This window comes from Petaurus breviceps, unplaced genomic scaffold (genome assembly GCF_028583685.1).
Source record: "Petaurus breviceps papuanus isolate PSGF00001 unplaced genomic scaffold, PetGlider_PUasm1.0 90977, whole genome shotgun sequence".
Taxonomy (NCBI): domain Eukaryota; kingdom Metazoa; phylum Chordata; class Mammalia; order Diprotodontia; family Petauridae; genus Petaurus; species Petaurus breviceps.
The window spans coordinates 4,938,374-4,954,108 of NW_027187391.1; the positions used below are offsets into that span (position 1 = coordinate 4,938,374).

The following is a 15,735-nucleotide window of genomic DNA, read 5'->3' on the forward strand; positions in this document are numbered from 1 at the left end:
AATTGCTCTGCAGAATGGTTGAATCAGTTCAAAACTCTACCAATAGGGCATTATTAGTGTCTCAATTCTCCCACAACCTTCCAATATTTATCGTTTTCCTATTCTGTTATTGTAGCCAATCTGATGTATGTAGGGTGGTACCTCAGAGTTATTTTAATTTGCTTTTCTCTAATCAATAATGATCAAATCATTTTTCCATATGTTTATAGATAGCCTTATTTTGTCTGAAAAATGCCTGTTAATATCATCATCATTTATCAATTGGGGAATGGCCCTTATTTTTATAAATTTGACTCAGTTCTCTCCATATTTATGACATAATGTCTTTACCACAGATACTTGCTATAATTTTTTTTCACAGTCATAGGACTATTACCAATTATTATTACTACCGTCCATTCTATATTCTCCTGTTTATCCTACTTTATTCCTTTCCTTTCACCCTGACCATCCTCAAAAGTGTTTTGCTTCTGACTACTGCCATGCCATCCACAATATGGCCTACCTTCTTTTTTTTTAAGCAATCAGGGTTAAGTAATTTGCTCAAGGTTACACGGCCAGTTATTTCTGGGTGTGGTGCTGAGCATCTGAGCCCAGATTTGATCCAGGTCATCCCGACACTGGAGCCAGTGCTCTTACTCGCTGAGCCACCTGGCCGCCCCTATGGCCTACCTTCTATAAGCCTCCCTTTCAGTTATTCACTTTCTCCCCTGCTTTCCTGTAGAGTAAGACAGATGTCTATATCCAACTAATTTGTGTGTTACTCCTTATTTGAACCAGTTCAGATGAAAATAAGGTTCACTCACTCTTCCTCACTTCCCCCAAATTCCTCTCTACTGTAAAACTTCTTTCAAGTCTTTTTTTATGTGAGATAATTGACTTCATTCTACCTCTCCCTTTCCCCTTCTTCCAGTTCATTCCTTTTTAACCCTTAAATTTATTTTTATTAGATAATCATCCCATCATATTCAGCTCATACTTGTGCACTCTGTCTACGTATACTCCTTCTAACTGCCTTAATAATGACAAAGTACTTAGGAGTTAATATCATCTTTCCTTGTAGGAATATAAACAGCTTAACCTTATTGTATCCTTTATGATTTCCCTTTCCTGTTTATCTTTTTAATGCTTCTCTTATGCCTTGTATTTGAAAGTCAAATTTTCTGTTTAGCTCTGGTCTTTTAATCAGGAATACTTGAAATTCCTCTATTTCATTGAATATCCATCCCCCCCCCCCAAAGGATTATACTCAGTTTTGCTGAGTATGTAATATTTGGTTGTAAAAGTAGCTCCCTTTGCCTTCTAGAACCAAGCCCTAGGATACTTAACATAGAAGTTGCAAAATCTTGTGTTATCCTGATGAATGTTTTCACAAATTTTCTCCTTGTCCTGCAAGCTCTGTAATTTGACTACAATATTTTGGGGAGTTTTCATTTTGGAATCTCTTTCAGGAGGTGATCAGTTGATTCTTTCAATTTCTATTTTGCCCTCTGGTTCTACAATATCAGGGTAACTTTCTTTAATCATTCCTTGAAAGATGATGCCTAGGCTCTTTTTTTTTTAATCTTGGCTTTCAGGTAGGCCAATAATCTTTAAATTATCTCTCAATCTGTTTTCTAGGTTACTCATTTTTCTAATGAGATATTTCACATTTTCTTCTTTTTTTCATTTTTTGGATTTTGTTTTATTGTTGCTTGATGTCTCATGGAGTCATTAATTTCCAGTTGCCCAATTCTAATTTTCAAGGAATAATTTTCTTTAGTGAGGTTTTCTACCTCATTTCCCATGTGGCCAATTTCACTTTTTAAGAGATTCTTATCTTCAGTGAATTTTTTAAATATTTTTTTTCCATTTGGCCAATTCTGTCTTTGGTGTTCTCTTCATTGGACTTTTGTGCCTCTTTTGTCACTTGACCTATTCTTGGTTTTATGTGTTATTTCCTTCAGTATCTTTTGGGCCACCTTTACCATGCATGATTTTCTTGCACCATTGACATTTCTTTTCTTACTTTTTCTTCTACCTTTCTTATTTTGTTTTTAACTTACTTGTTAAGCTCTTCCAGAAATTTGTTTTGGCCTAAGGCCAATTAACATTTTTTTTCTTTGAGGGTTTTTGTATAGCAGTTTTGATTTTATTGATTTCTGATTTTGTGTTTTGATCTTCCCTATCATGAAAATAACTTTATATGGTCAGGATTTTGTTGTTGTTGTTTACTCATTTTTCTTAGCTATTTCTTGACTTTTAACTTTATATTAAAGTTGGGTTCTGCTCCTGGGGTGGAGGGGAGACTCTCCAAAGTTTCAGGTATTTTAATTTATTTTTGCTTTTTGGAGGGGAGAAGGCAGGGCAATTGGGGGTAAGTGACTTGTCCAAGGTCACAAGCCCAATAAGTGTTAAGTGTCTGAGGCCAAATTTGAACTCAGGTCCTCCTGACTTCAGGTCTGGTGCTCTATTAACTATGTCACCTAGCTATCCCTAATTTCAGGTATTTTATGCAGCTAGTACTGAGTGTATATAATTTTCAGTTCTTCCAAGGTAATATGATCTAAGGACAGGTATGTTTCCTAGTCTCTTGGACTTTGCTCTGATCTAAACCTAACCACAAGCACTCTTTTCAGTTCTAGAATTGTGAGAGCATCCCCAATTCTCTGGAGTCACTAAGTCTGGGGTGCTAGAGCTCCTCCTTGCCTTGGGACTGAAACTCAGAAGTGTGACTCAGATCTGAATATAGGCAATGCAACGGAGTCTTGTGCCCAGTGCCAGCAAAGGGACACCTTTAATCTTCTTGTGACCAGTTGCCCAACTCCTTTACTATCTTTGGGCTGGGATTAACAGAAGCTATGACTTTCTCTGTTGATTCAGTAGCTCCTAAAACCTGCTGCTGGTTTGCTGCACTGGCACAGTCTCCACCCCACTCTCACCTCAGTGCAATAGACCTACTGACCTTCTAAGTTGTCTTGGGATAAAAAATGATTTCACCCCATCCTTATGGGGCTTCTGCCACTCTAAATTTGTTTTGAGACATTACTTAAAGTTGTTTGTAAGAGAATTTGGGAGCACTCAGGAAAGTGCCTGCCTTTCCTTCAACATCTTGGCTTTGCCTTCCTCTCCCCACAAACAAACTTAAAGAACTTATACTTAACAAATTATTCTCAAACACTGAAGATGATAAAGTGAATTACCAAACTACTTTTATGAAACAAATATAGTCTTAACATATAAACCATGAAAGGATATAACAAAGAAAGAGAATTATTAAAAAAATGATATTAAGGAATATAAAGTTTCAAAATAAAATCTCGCAAGAAACTAGGAAAAAATTAAGAAGTCATTGATTGTGACCAAGTTTAATTTATATTAATGTGCAAAGATGGTTTGACATTAGGAAACAATATAATCAATCATTAAAAGCATTCAAAACCGCACAATGATCTCAACAGACTGAATACTTTTTTATGCTTTAAAGTGCTACAAAGTAAAGGGGGAAAGAGATGTTTTACTATTATTAAAAAGTATCCCTCTAATGCCAAAAGTTAATGTGTGTGCATACATACATACATACATGTAATGGGAATATAATAGAAGCCTTCCCAATAAATACAGGAATAAAGCAAAGATATTTCCTTCTCTACTTTATTTTACAGCTTCCGAAAATTGCAAACAAAAGCAAAATAACTGAGACAATTAATAGCTTTAGCAAATTTGTGGTCTATAAAATAAATTTATAAAACCAATAACACTGCAGTAAATAAATAATGGAGTATAGAGGGCAATAATAGAAAGGAAATCCTATCCAAAGTACCTCCAAAATGCATGAAATCTTTTGGGGCCCAGATATTTTTATACATTCAATTACAACACAGTCCTTTAAAAAAAAAAAAAGCAACAGACTGACAAGTAGGAAAGGGAATATTCCATGTTTATAGCTTTGCTGTACCAATATAATTAAAATGAGAATACCACCAAACTTAATTTGCAGATTAAATAACATAGTAATCCAACTACAAAAGATATACTTTACATAAAATAATAATGATGATTATGAGAGATAACAGTTATATAGAACTCCAGGTACAAATTACTACATATTACTTTATAAAATCTTCAAAAATTTACAAATATTTACAAAAGATCACCTTACAAATATTTCTTTATTTAATCCTAACAACAACCCTGGGAGGTAGTTGTTATTTATCCCCACATTACACATGAAGGAATTGAGGCAAATAATGGCTAAATAACTTGCCCAGGCCTACACAGTCACTAAGTATCTGAGACTGTATTGAACTCAGTTCTTCCTGAATCATGGAATATACCACCTAGCTGCACCTAACTTAATAAAAATAATTTTGAAAATTATAAAGGAACAAAAGGTTTATAAAATCAATGGAAAATAAAAGAAATGAAAACTCAAACTGTATTATTCATGTAGGATCACCAAAATCATTCAGAATTGGTTAAAAATAGCAAAGAAATATATCAGTTCAACAGGTTAGATGATGGAGAATTAGAAAAAATGGAAGTAAAAATATCTAATGTTTGATAAACTAGGAAAGGTAAATGTTCTAGGAAAGAAATTCCCATTTGATAACTGCTTGGGAAACAGGAAAGTCATTAGGGATAAATTAAGCTTAATCCACTATCTCACAGCATTTTCCACAAAAAAATTCAAAATGGAAAGGTGATTTGAATATTGAGGATCATAACAAATATTAGAAGTAAAGCATATACCTCTCAGAGCTACAGACAGGGGATCAGTTAGTAAAGAAATGAAGGACAGAAGTAATTACAAAAAATAAAATGAATGGTTTTGATTAAGTAAAATTGAAAAGCTTTTGTTCAAACAGAATTAATACATCTAGAAGAAGAAGGAGAATGATTGTGAAAAATAACATAAATAATCTTTTATATCCATGATATATAGACAGCTTATATAAACTAATAATACCAAAAGCCATTTACTAATAAATAAGTGGTCAAAGTATATAAACAAATGATTTTCAAAAGAATTTCAAAGTATTCACAAGTATATGAAAGAATATTCCATATAACTAAAATAAGAGAAATTCAAGTAAAAACAATTTTGAGGTTTCACTTCACACCCTGAAAATGGGCAAAAATAACAAAATACAGCGATAATCACTGTCGCAGGGGTTGTAGAAATACAAAAACACTAATACATTTTTGGTGGAACTGTGACTTGATATAACCAGTCTGGAAAGTAATTTGAAATTAAGAAAACAAAGTTACTAAGATGAGGCGGCATCCTAAAACCTAAGAGATGTAGTTAAAATTGTTAATGTTAATGTCTTAGGTGACATTTTATGTCTTCAAAAATGTTCATCAATAAAAGGAGAGATAGAGCAGATCAATGAATGGAGATGTAATAAAAAATAAATTAAGAAATCAAAACCCTAGCTAAATATTAAATTAGACATTCTTAAAATTTTTAAAGAGATTAACAAAATTGGGGGAAATGGGCTTCATAAAAAAAATGGGAGCTATTTTAAAAGACAAATGAAATAGTTCCTTTAATTATGAGAAACAATATTTTATATATCAAAAATTTTAAAGGAGATACTAACAATTAAAACTAAATTATCAGAAACTCCTTTGCTCCATTTCCTGCTAACAAAACGATGACTCCAATGATTTGGATGAATAGTTACAAAATTATAATTTACCTAGTTTAGGAAAACAAAAGATTTTACAAGTAATCCAATATCATAAAGCAGATACTAAAAAGCAAAAAATGAACATCCAAAATTGGGGTGGAGACAAGAAACAAAATTTTTATAAGTGAATACTCTCAGACTTTAAAAGAGCACTTAATTCCAATTTTAAATAACATTATAGAAAAAGGAAAAGTACTGATCACTCTAGACCCTTTCTATTATACAAATATGGTTTTCATACATAAGCCAAAAACAGAAAAAGAAAAAGAAAAAAAACAGAACACTATCCCTAATGAACATTAATGAAAAAATATTAAATGAAAGATTGGCAAAGAAGATAAACAACATCTTTAAAATATTACTTAATATAACCAGTATAGTTATATACCAGGAATTCAAGATTGGTTCAATATTAAGAAAACTATAAGCATAATAGATTATATTAATAAAAGAAATAATAAAAGCCACATGGTTACTTTAATAGATGTTAAAATACTTTTGATAAAGTACACACTCCTTTCTCTTTAAAAAAAAAAAAAAGGAAGGAGCAGCTAGGTGGTACAGTTAGTAAGAGCACTGCCCCCAGAGTGGGGAGGACCTGGGATCGATTCCAGCCTCAGATACTTGACAACCACACACACACACACACACACACACACACACAAACTGGCCATGTAACCTTGGGCTAGTTACTTAACCCCAATTGCTCAAAAAAAAAAAAAAAAGGAAATCATAGGAATAAATAAATCTTTCCTTTCGGTGGTAAGAAGTATCTTTAAAAAAAAAAAAAAGCAACCAGAGATAACATTATAAATAATGCAGAAAGCCTAGACATATTTCCAGTAAGAATGAAGTAAAGCAAAGTTAATCCCCTTCTACAACTCCTATTTGACATGGTTTTATAAATCCTTGTCATAGCAATAAGATACAAAAAAGGAGTAATTGAGAAAATAAGTTTAGGAAAAGTGTAAAATCTATCACATTTTACAAATATTTTGATGATCTGTCTAAAAAAAACAAAAAGAGTCAACTAAAATAGTTAAATAGCTAATAACAAAGTTACAGGATATAAAATAAATTCACATTTCATTAGAATTTCTCTGTTTTTTCAAAAAGAATTCCAATAAGAAAAGAATGGGGAAAATCCATTTAAAATAATTACAGAATCATTAAAATGTTTGGGAATCTGTCTACCAAAAACCCCAAAGGATCTATATGAATACAACTACAAAATATTCTTTGATGAAAGACAGACCTAAATTAATGGTGAAATAATGAATTTCTCATAGTTGGATTCTTCCAATAGGATAAAAATTGTGATGCTATTGAAATTGACATACTTACTCATGCCATACCAATCAAATTACCAACACACATTTTAGAAAGCTGGAAAAATAACAACAAAATTCCTATAGAGGTACAGAAGATAAAGAATGTCAAAGGAAATATTAATGAAGGAAGCAGGGGTACCAGTACCAGATTTCAAACTATACTACAAAGCAATAACCATGAATATTATTTTTTTTTACTGATTAGAAAATAGAGAATTAGTGGAAGACATTAGGTATATAATATATAAAAGTAAATGAACTTGAAGGTATAATGTTTGATAAACCCAAATAATTTGGGTAAAGATTATAATTTGACAAAAATTGATGAGAAAAATGCAAAATGTCCATGCAGAAATTAGATTTAGTTAACATGATCACAGTAAAAATACATAGAAAACAAAACATAGAATACATAAAATTGAAAAACTTTTAAACAAACAATATCAATGCAGCAAAAATTAAAAGGGAAAAAGGTGACTGGGGGTGGAGAAAATCTCTGCAGCAACATACCATGAAAATGATTTGATACCCATAATATATAAAGAACTGAATTAGATATATAAGAAAAATATTTATTCCCCTGTAAATAAGTGACCAACAGATATGAACAAATTTCAGAGGAAGAAAGCTATGCTATTAATGACCATGTATTTTAATTCTTCAAATAACTAATAATTAGAGAAACCTAACTTGAAGCTACTCTGAAGTTTCACTGTATATGTATTATACTGACAAAGATGACAAAATTAGAAAATGATAATTGATGAAAGGACAACTGGAAAACAGACACATTGATATACTGCTGCTGGAGTTATGAACTGGTCTACCCATTCTGGAAAGCAATTTGTAAGCATGCCTGAAAATTGATTAAACAGCTTATTAATTTCAACTCAGGAAGATCATTGCTAAACCATTACCCAATAAAAATAAAAGAAAAAGCACCCATATCTATAAACATATGTGTAGAACCTCTTTTTATTATAGTAAAGATTTGAAATCAAAAGGAGTTTGCCTGTCAATTAGGGGATGTCTGAATGAGTCATGACATATGAATGTAAAGGAATATAACTTTGCAGTAAGAAGGGGTGGAAGGCATTGTTTCAGAGAAATTGGGAAGATTTGTATGAATTGATAGAAATTGAAGGAAATAGGACTACCAAAACAACTTTTATAATAATAAAATTGTTAAGACCATCACCGTTGAAAGACCTATGAATTCTGATCAATGCTATGACCAAGCATGATTCCAGGAAACTGAAGAAGATGTAAGATGCAAAACAGGATATACATTTTCTGACATGTCCAAAGTAGGAATTTGTTTTACTTGACATGGCTATTTGTTACAAAGTTTGTTTTTTAACAGACATGTGGAAATTGAAAGGAGATAATGGCTAGGCATAGTGCAATCAACATTTTAACAAAGAAAAAAAGGAAAGTCAATGAAATATTCTTTAAACAATAAAAACAGAACCAAAAAGTCAGAAAGAATCATGACCAAGAACAACTTTGAAAGTTACATGTCAAGTGTATAATATACTTAAAGAGAAAAGCAAGCCATCATAATAGAGATTTGCATTTTCCTGTACAATTCTCTTTTCCTGAACTACTATATGCATGAAAGTTCTCATTTTATTTCATGTTTGTTAAGTTCCTAAATTTGGTATTTGCTCAATTCTAAAATAAAGGATTTTTAAGATATATTGTCCAAGCTATCATGACTTTAGAATTCTGGAATTCTAGAAGACATCTGGCACTTATATATGCAGAGGGACTATTTTGTTAAATAACCAAGTGAGAAGGGTCCTATCTCTTCTTATTATGGCAACATGAGGTAAATATTTGAAATGTAATTATTTGAGAAGAAAAAATAAATTCTCAAATCATATTATTCAGCCACTCTCAATAAGTACTTCAAAATGAAGATCTGAAGCAATGAAAAGATAATCCAGAAACAAAAGCACACTCTATGAGAGAAGAGACACTAATAATAGGGAATTTTTTTCATTGATGAAATGCATTCCATAATTGCTCAGTTCCTTTTTGTGTGGTCATATCTGTCATAATATAGTGTTAAAGAGATTGAATCCCTTTGTGAATTGGTGATGAATCTCTTGAAGATGGCCAGGCTATTTGATAGGTAATTTTAGAGAATGCTTAAAACATAGTTTTTAATTGATCAACAATGACAGTTCCTTATGAACTATTTTTCTAAAATAGAGAGAAATTTGCAGTTTTACTGCAAGAAATTGTATATGTGTGCTTACCCTTACACACATGAGGGTATGCTAAGGAAAAAGAGCAAAAGGAATCATTCTATTCTATGGATTTATGGCCTGAAAGATTTCATTTTTAATCCTAATGCTGCAAGAATCACAAAAATGAGTTATATGAACATAAAAGTATTCCAAAAATGGCACAAAAAAACAATCTTCCATAGTTTAAAATAGCCAGGCTGATTCTTTTTCAATGCTTTTCCCTTATTATTTATTAAGATTTTTTTTTCATACAAGGAAAAACTAACGAGAAATATGAAAAATAAAAAAAAATTCAGTTATATTTAATTTGCAAATATTCTCACAAATTCCAATTCTCACAAATTTCAGGAGGGAATTTTTTAAATCAACTATTCAGCATCTAGGAATACAGAAAAAATTAAATGAAACAGTGAAGAACATATACATACATTATGATGTATTGTTACAAAGTCTTATAAAATGCTTTTTAAAAATTAAGAATTGCTCAAGAATATGCTAAAATTACATTTTCTCTGCTCTAGCTAAATCTCTGGTCCTAAATTTTTGTAAATATCAAGGATAGAAGGAAAGTATGTATATGCTTGTATGTGTGTGTTTTTAAGAATAGATACACTGCACCTAAAGTCAATGGACTGCATAATATCAATTAATTATCAGAAAATTAGGCAATTACATCTAAACTGATATGTCTGCATGCCACTTAATGGATTGTTTATTTTATTGGTAGCTACAGATCTTATTAAGGATTCTTAGCTTCCCTAATAGATGCTGAGTCAAAAGGGCACTTTAAATAAGAAACAATATTCCAAAAGAGAAATAAAAATAGAGACATCTGACCAAATTAATCTGGTTAGGCAGAAAGTTCTCTGATGCACTCAAATTTAAAAGGACAGGAATGTAAGATAGGAGAATCATATAACCAAGGATGAATACAAAAATGACCCATAGGGATGTTATTGGAAATGTGAAGTTGAGAATGAACTGGGACTTGGGAAAAATGCTAGCAGCAGTAACAATTGGAGGGATTAAGTTATTGCCAGGGAAGGAAGAAGAAAAAGAAAGAACAGAACTAATGAATTAATCAATCAACAAACATCTATTTGGTGCTTACTATGTTCCAGGAGCTCTGCTAAGAACTGGAAATTAGGCCACTAGGTACTTAATATTTCTGAGACCTCGGACAAGTCACTTAATTTCTCTGTTTTAGTTTACTCATCTGTAAAATAGAGGATAATATTAGCATCTACCTCACAAGATCATTGTGAGAATTAAATGAGATAACATAAATAAAGTGATTTGCAGACTTTAAAATACTACATACATGTTATTTATTACTATTATTAATACTGTTTGAAAAGATGTATAAAGTAACAGAAGGTAGTGAGAGGGCAGATCCATTCAATTATATTTTCTCTTGTCTTCATTAAAGAAGGATATTGCCTATCAAACTGGAAGGTTAAACAAAAAATCATAGATTTAGAAGCGGAAAGGAACATCTAGGCCATGAAACCAACCCTCCCACCCCCACCCCCTACATACACATTTACAGATGCAGAGCATGAAGCACAGGGAGGAAAAGCTACTTGCCCAGGGTCAGACAGTAAGTGGTTAAGGCAAGATTTGCAATAGTATCTTCCTGACTTTTAGGGTAACAATTGTATCCTGTATTCTCTGCTGCTTCCTTAAAGCTCAAGAGAGGTGGGAAATGTTAAGAAAACCTGTTGAGTTCAATTTCTGAGGTATAGACAAATGATATGTCAGGTTACTGAAAGGATTTGCAGATACAATCTTAGAAACAAGAAATCAGAGGCTGGTGAGATACTGCAAACTAAAGATGGACAAATTTTTTTCTATTTTTGATAATAAGATTGAATTATGGAAAACTGTGGTCTGGTGAACTTAATGGCAATTACTGGCAGAAATGCAATGGGCTACAATAAAGAGTCCTACTTGCTTGCTACATCATCATCATCATTGTCATCATGTTCATCATCATTACAACTATTATTTCTGATATTTGGATAATCTCCCCCGTTGCTATATCCATAGCTATGACATATGTTTCATGGATATGTGCATTTAAACACATCTTTAATATATCTATGTATGTATACACACATATATATGTATAATCTCACACATATATGAAAATGAGAAAACAAAACAAATCCCAAATCTATAAAACCCTAAAGAAATTTATTAACATATTGGACACTAGATATCTAGCAATATTTTAAAAAATTGATAGCTAGACCAACAACAGAATTGAAAGGAGAGCAAAAATGTGTACTAAAAAGTAATATATAGCTGGCAGAAGCAGAGATTAACCAATTTAAATAGCCTAATGCTGTCTCTAGGTCATTTCGGTACTAGACTAAGAACAAGAAACAAACTGGCTACTCCCATGTCATAAAAAGGCCCATCACCCTTAAAAGCTGTCAAACATGTGGCTATTTCCTATTTCAAGTCCCTGCAAAAGTATCACAAGCATTCTCTTGCCAGATGTACTTGCCAGATGTAAGATTGCCTCATAATTTGAATAAAGGCAAAAAGAAATAGAAAATGATAGTGATGTAACCATTTATTCTGATAATAATTCAAGATATTTCTGTTTATATAAAGTGAAGAGAATTAAAAGAATTTTTTTTTTGAAGGAGGAGTATTGGAGAGGATTTACCTTGTTTTTCTCTTTCTTGTCATCTCCACTGCCCTTCCCCCTCAGGGGTACTATGAATTGCTTACGAACTCTGAGTTCTCCTCGTGTTTCCAAGCTTTCAATTGTTTTCCCCCTCCCCCACTACATCACCATTCTGAAAGGCCTGCGGTTCCCAGAAAAGCCATTTGAGGAAAAGTGAGTCCTGACAGGACTACAGCTCGTCAGGTCATTTGTGGTTCCAAATAATTCAAACTGAACAAGGAAAATAAGTCACATGAGGAAACTTTTTTTGTAATGTTTCAGTGTGATAGAGACACATGCAATTTACTGCTTAAAGAGATATTTATCCAGATGTAGAAGAACTAACAGGAATGGTATAAAGAGACTTCCCCATACAGTGAAACCCTCTTGTAAAGATTTCCCATGTACCCTATTTATCAATTAAAGCCTATCCTAATACACAAGTACATGTTTTCCCCTTATATCATTTCCTCACTGGCAACATTCTCCTTTCCCCCTCCCCAGTTCTTCATAAATTCTTATAAGGGGGCTATTGTTTTTATTATTTTGGAACTCAATAATCTGAATGTTGCACTTAACCAAGATTTGCGAGATTAAAAGAAAAAAAATTCAGCAAATTTCTTCATGAAGTACACAGCCTAAATGAGGTCAGGAAAGAGAGAAATATAAATAGGTAATGAGAAATGTAGCTGGGGATTTTTGTTTTTAGCATTAACAAAAAGAAAAAAAAAAGTAAAAGATAGGAAGGGTGATATTCCCCCCTCCATAAAAAGAAAACCAGAAAAAAACCCTCTTTTCTGTAATTTCTCACTGAATTTTCTACAGACTAATTTTTATCTAAAGTAATCTTCTCACCATCCCTTTGAAGGAGTTTCCTCCTCTTCTCTCTCTCTCTCTCTCTCTCTCTCTCTCTCTCTCTCTCTCTTTCCCTCTCTCCCTCTCTCTTTCCCTCTCCCTATCTTCCTCTCTCTCTCCCTCCCTCTCCCTTTTTTCCTCTCCCTCTCTCACACCCCCCCTTCCTACTCCTCCTCTTTCTCCCTGTTCTCCAAGATCCCTTGGGAGTCACCGTTTTCAGGACCTATTTCAAAACTGAGCTCCTCAGAGACTACCTGTCTTCTACTTAGAACCTCTTCTGAGTTTATACAACTCTTTTGTTCTTATTTACATGTATCTTCATGTATTTAACTCTATAGATATGTGATCATGCATTCACCCTATCTTGGCTCCCTCTGTAGCACCCTAGGTTAGTGTCAGGCCCAGTGTAGGCATTCAAGCATGTTACCTTCTCAGCTAATAAATAATCATTTTAGCAATCCAGGATGTCTAGGGCCTGGGGAAGAGTTTGACTGGAACTAGCAAAACAATGGAGCAAATAAGGGAATCAAAGAAGGTGCTTAGGTTTGCCACACATACTCAAGCATTAAGATTTTTATTTTTTGCAGACTCATAGATGAGGCAGGTAGAAATTCCCCATGACTACTCTTTCCTAATGGTGATGGCAAGGAAGAGTCAGAAAAGCAGTTATCAAAGCAGATAAGAGGACAACTTTAAAAATACAGCTACTATAAATCAATAGGCACTTAGAGAAAGTTACAAAAGAATTAAAGAAGGAAGGTGTGAACATTTTTTACAGTACATTTTTAAGCTGTCATTTAAAAACAGCTGCTAGGAAGAGCTAAATTTTCAAAATATAGATGTGACTGACAGTTGCAGATATACTTGGCCAGATCTAAGGATGGGAATATAAATAATTAAAGTTTTCCAAAGGTTTCAGGTACACTTTCTCACAAAAGGCTACAACTTTGAACTTTTAGTTAAGTAAGAGAAAAAGTCCTCCACTTAATTAAAAACGATTATGGGATAAAGAAAAAGGAATGGGAATCAATAGCTAGTTAAAGTTTGAGTTTTCTATCCTGTGAAACTTCTTTTATTCCAAAGCACATTAGGAAGAATGCAGGAGCTCAGTATGTCAACAGAGAGTTGCCATTTGCTTCTGTTTGGCCTGAACCTAAAATTGAAGATTCAAGTGTTGTTAAGCCTTGATGAAGAATACTGGACAAAGTCTAGATCTGTGATCCTAAATATATGGCCTTCTATTAACAATTGAGAAACGATGAAAGGGTTCTGGGATATTCCTCTAGAGACCAAGTTGACATCAATAATCACTTTATAGGTACCCTGATTTAACCAGTTGTGAATCAGTTAAAAAAAAATTCATCTAGGCTACATTTCTCAATCTTATCCACAAGGATTACTTGAAAGACTTTCTCAAATGCCTTCCTGAAATGTAGGCATGTTATATTGACTGGATTTCCCTAATGTAACAATTTAGTAATGCAAACAAAAAAGAAAATGAGGTTAATCTGACATGACTTCTTAATTAATCCAAACTGGCTATTAATGATTGTTACTTCCCTTTCCAAGTTTTTATAAGTTTTTCTTCATTATTTTTCTAGGAATCTGAAGTCAATTCACTATCCTATAGCTGAACATTATACTTTTATATCATTTTTGAACATCAAGATGATGAGTATCCATTCACAGTTCTTTGGTATCTTTCCTTTTTGCCACAGTTTTTCAAAGATCACCAATAGAGTTACGATAAAAATAGAGTACTGGTAGTCATATCTTCAGGTTATTTCAGTACTTAGGGAGTGTATTTTTCCTGGCCTAGTGACTTGAACTCACTAAGGATAGCAAGGTACTATCTTACAAATCTTCATGTGGATTTCATATTATCTATTAATCATCTTTGGTTTATATGTCTCAATAAACAAGCATTTATTAGGCACCTTCTATGTTCTAGATACTATACTGATGATGGGGATACAAAATGAAAAGTTGAAAAATAGGACCTGCTCTGGAGAGCAATTTGGAACTATGCCCAAAGGACTATAAAATTTTGTATACCCTTTGATCCAGCAATACCACTACGAGGTCTTTATCCCAAAGAGATCATAAAAAGGGAAAAAAGACCCACATGTACAAAAACATTTATAGCAGCTCTTTTTGTAGCAGCAAAGAATTAGAAATTGAGGGGATATCCCTCAACTGGGGAAAAGCTGAACAAATCATGAGGAATACAATGGAATACTATTTTGCTTAAAAAATGATGAGCAGTGGATTTCAACAAAACCTTGGAAAAACTTACATAAACTGATGCTGAGTGAAGTGAGCAGAACAAGAACATTATACACAGTAACAGCAACACTGCAATGATCAGCTAAGATAGACTTAGCTTTTCTCAGAAATACAATGATCCAAGACAATTCCAAAAGACTCCTGAAGGAAAATGGTACCCACATTCATAGAAAGAACTATAGAATCTGAATGTAAATCAAAACATAGTATTTTCACTTTTTATTTTGCTTTTTTGTTTTTTTCTTTCTCATGCTTTTCCCTTTTGCTCTGATTCTTCTTTTGCGACATGACTAATGTGGAATATATTTAATACAATTGTACATGTATAACATATCAGATCTATGTCAGATTGCTTGCTCTCTTGGGGAGAGGATAGGGAAGGAAAGAGGAAGAAAAAATTTGAACTCAAAATCTTATAAAAGTCAATGTTGAAAGCTATCTTTACATATAATTGGAAAGATATAATATCATTATGTTGGGGGGGGATAGAAAGATAGGGTCTGCCTTTAGGAATTTACATCTGCCTAGGGAAACGATATGTCCATACATGTAGATATAATACAGAAAAAGACCTATTTGTCTCTTTCTGTCTCTACATAGGAGACACAGAAAAATGTATACATGAATAAGTATGTATGAAGGGAGAGAGAGACAGA

General features: G+C 32.8%; 1 long non-coding RNA gene across 2 annotated transcripts in view; it reads right to left on the reverse strand.

Moving 5' to 3' along the window:
• The window catches only part of LOC138153013 (uncharacterized), a 665,929-nt gene that overhangs the window by 288,412 nt on the left and 361,782 nt on the right, over positions 1 to 15,735 (reverse strand). The window lies entirely within an intron of this gene.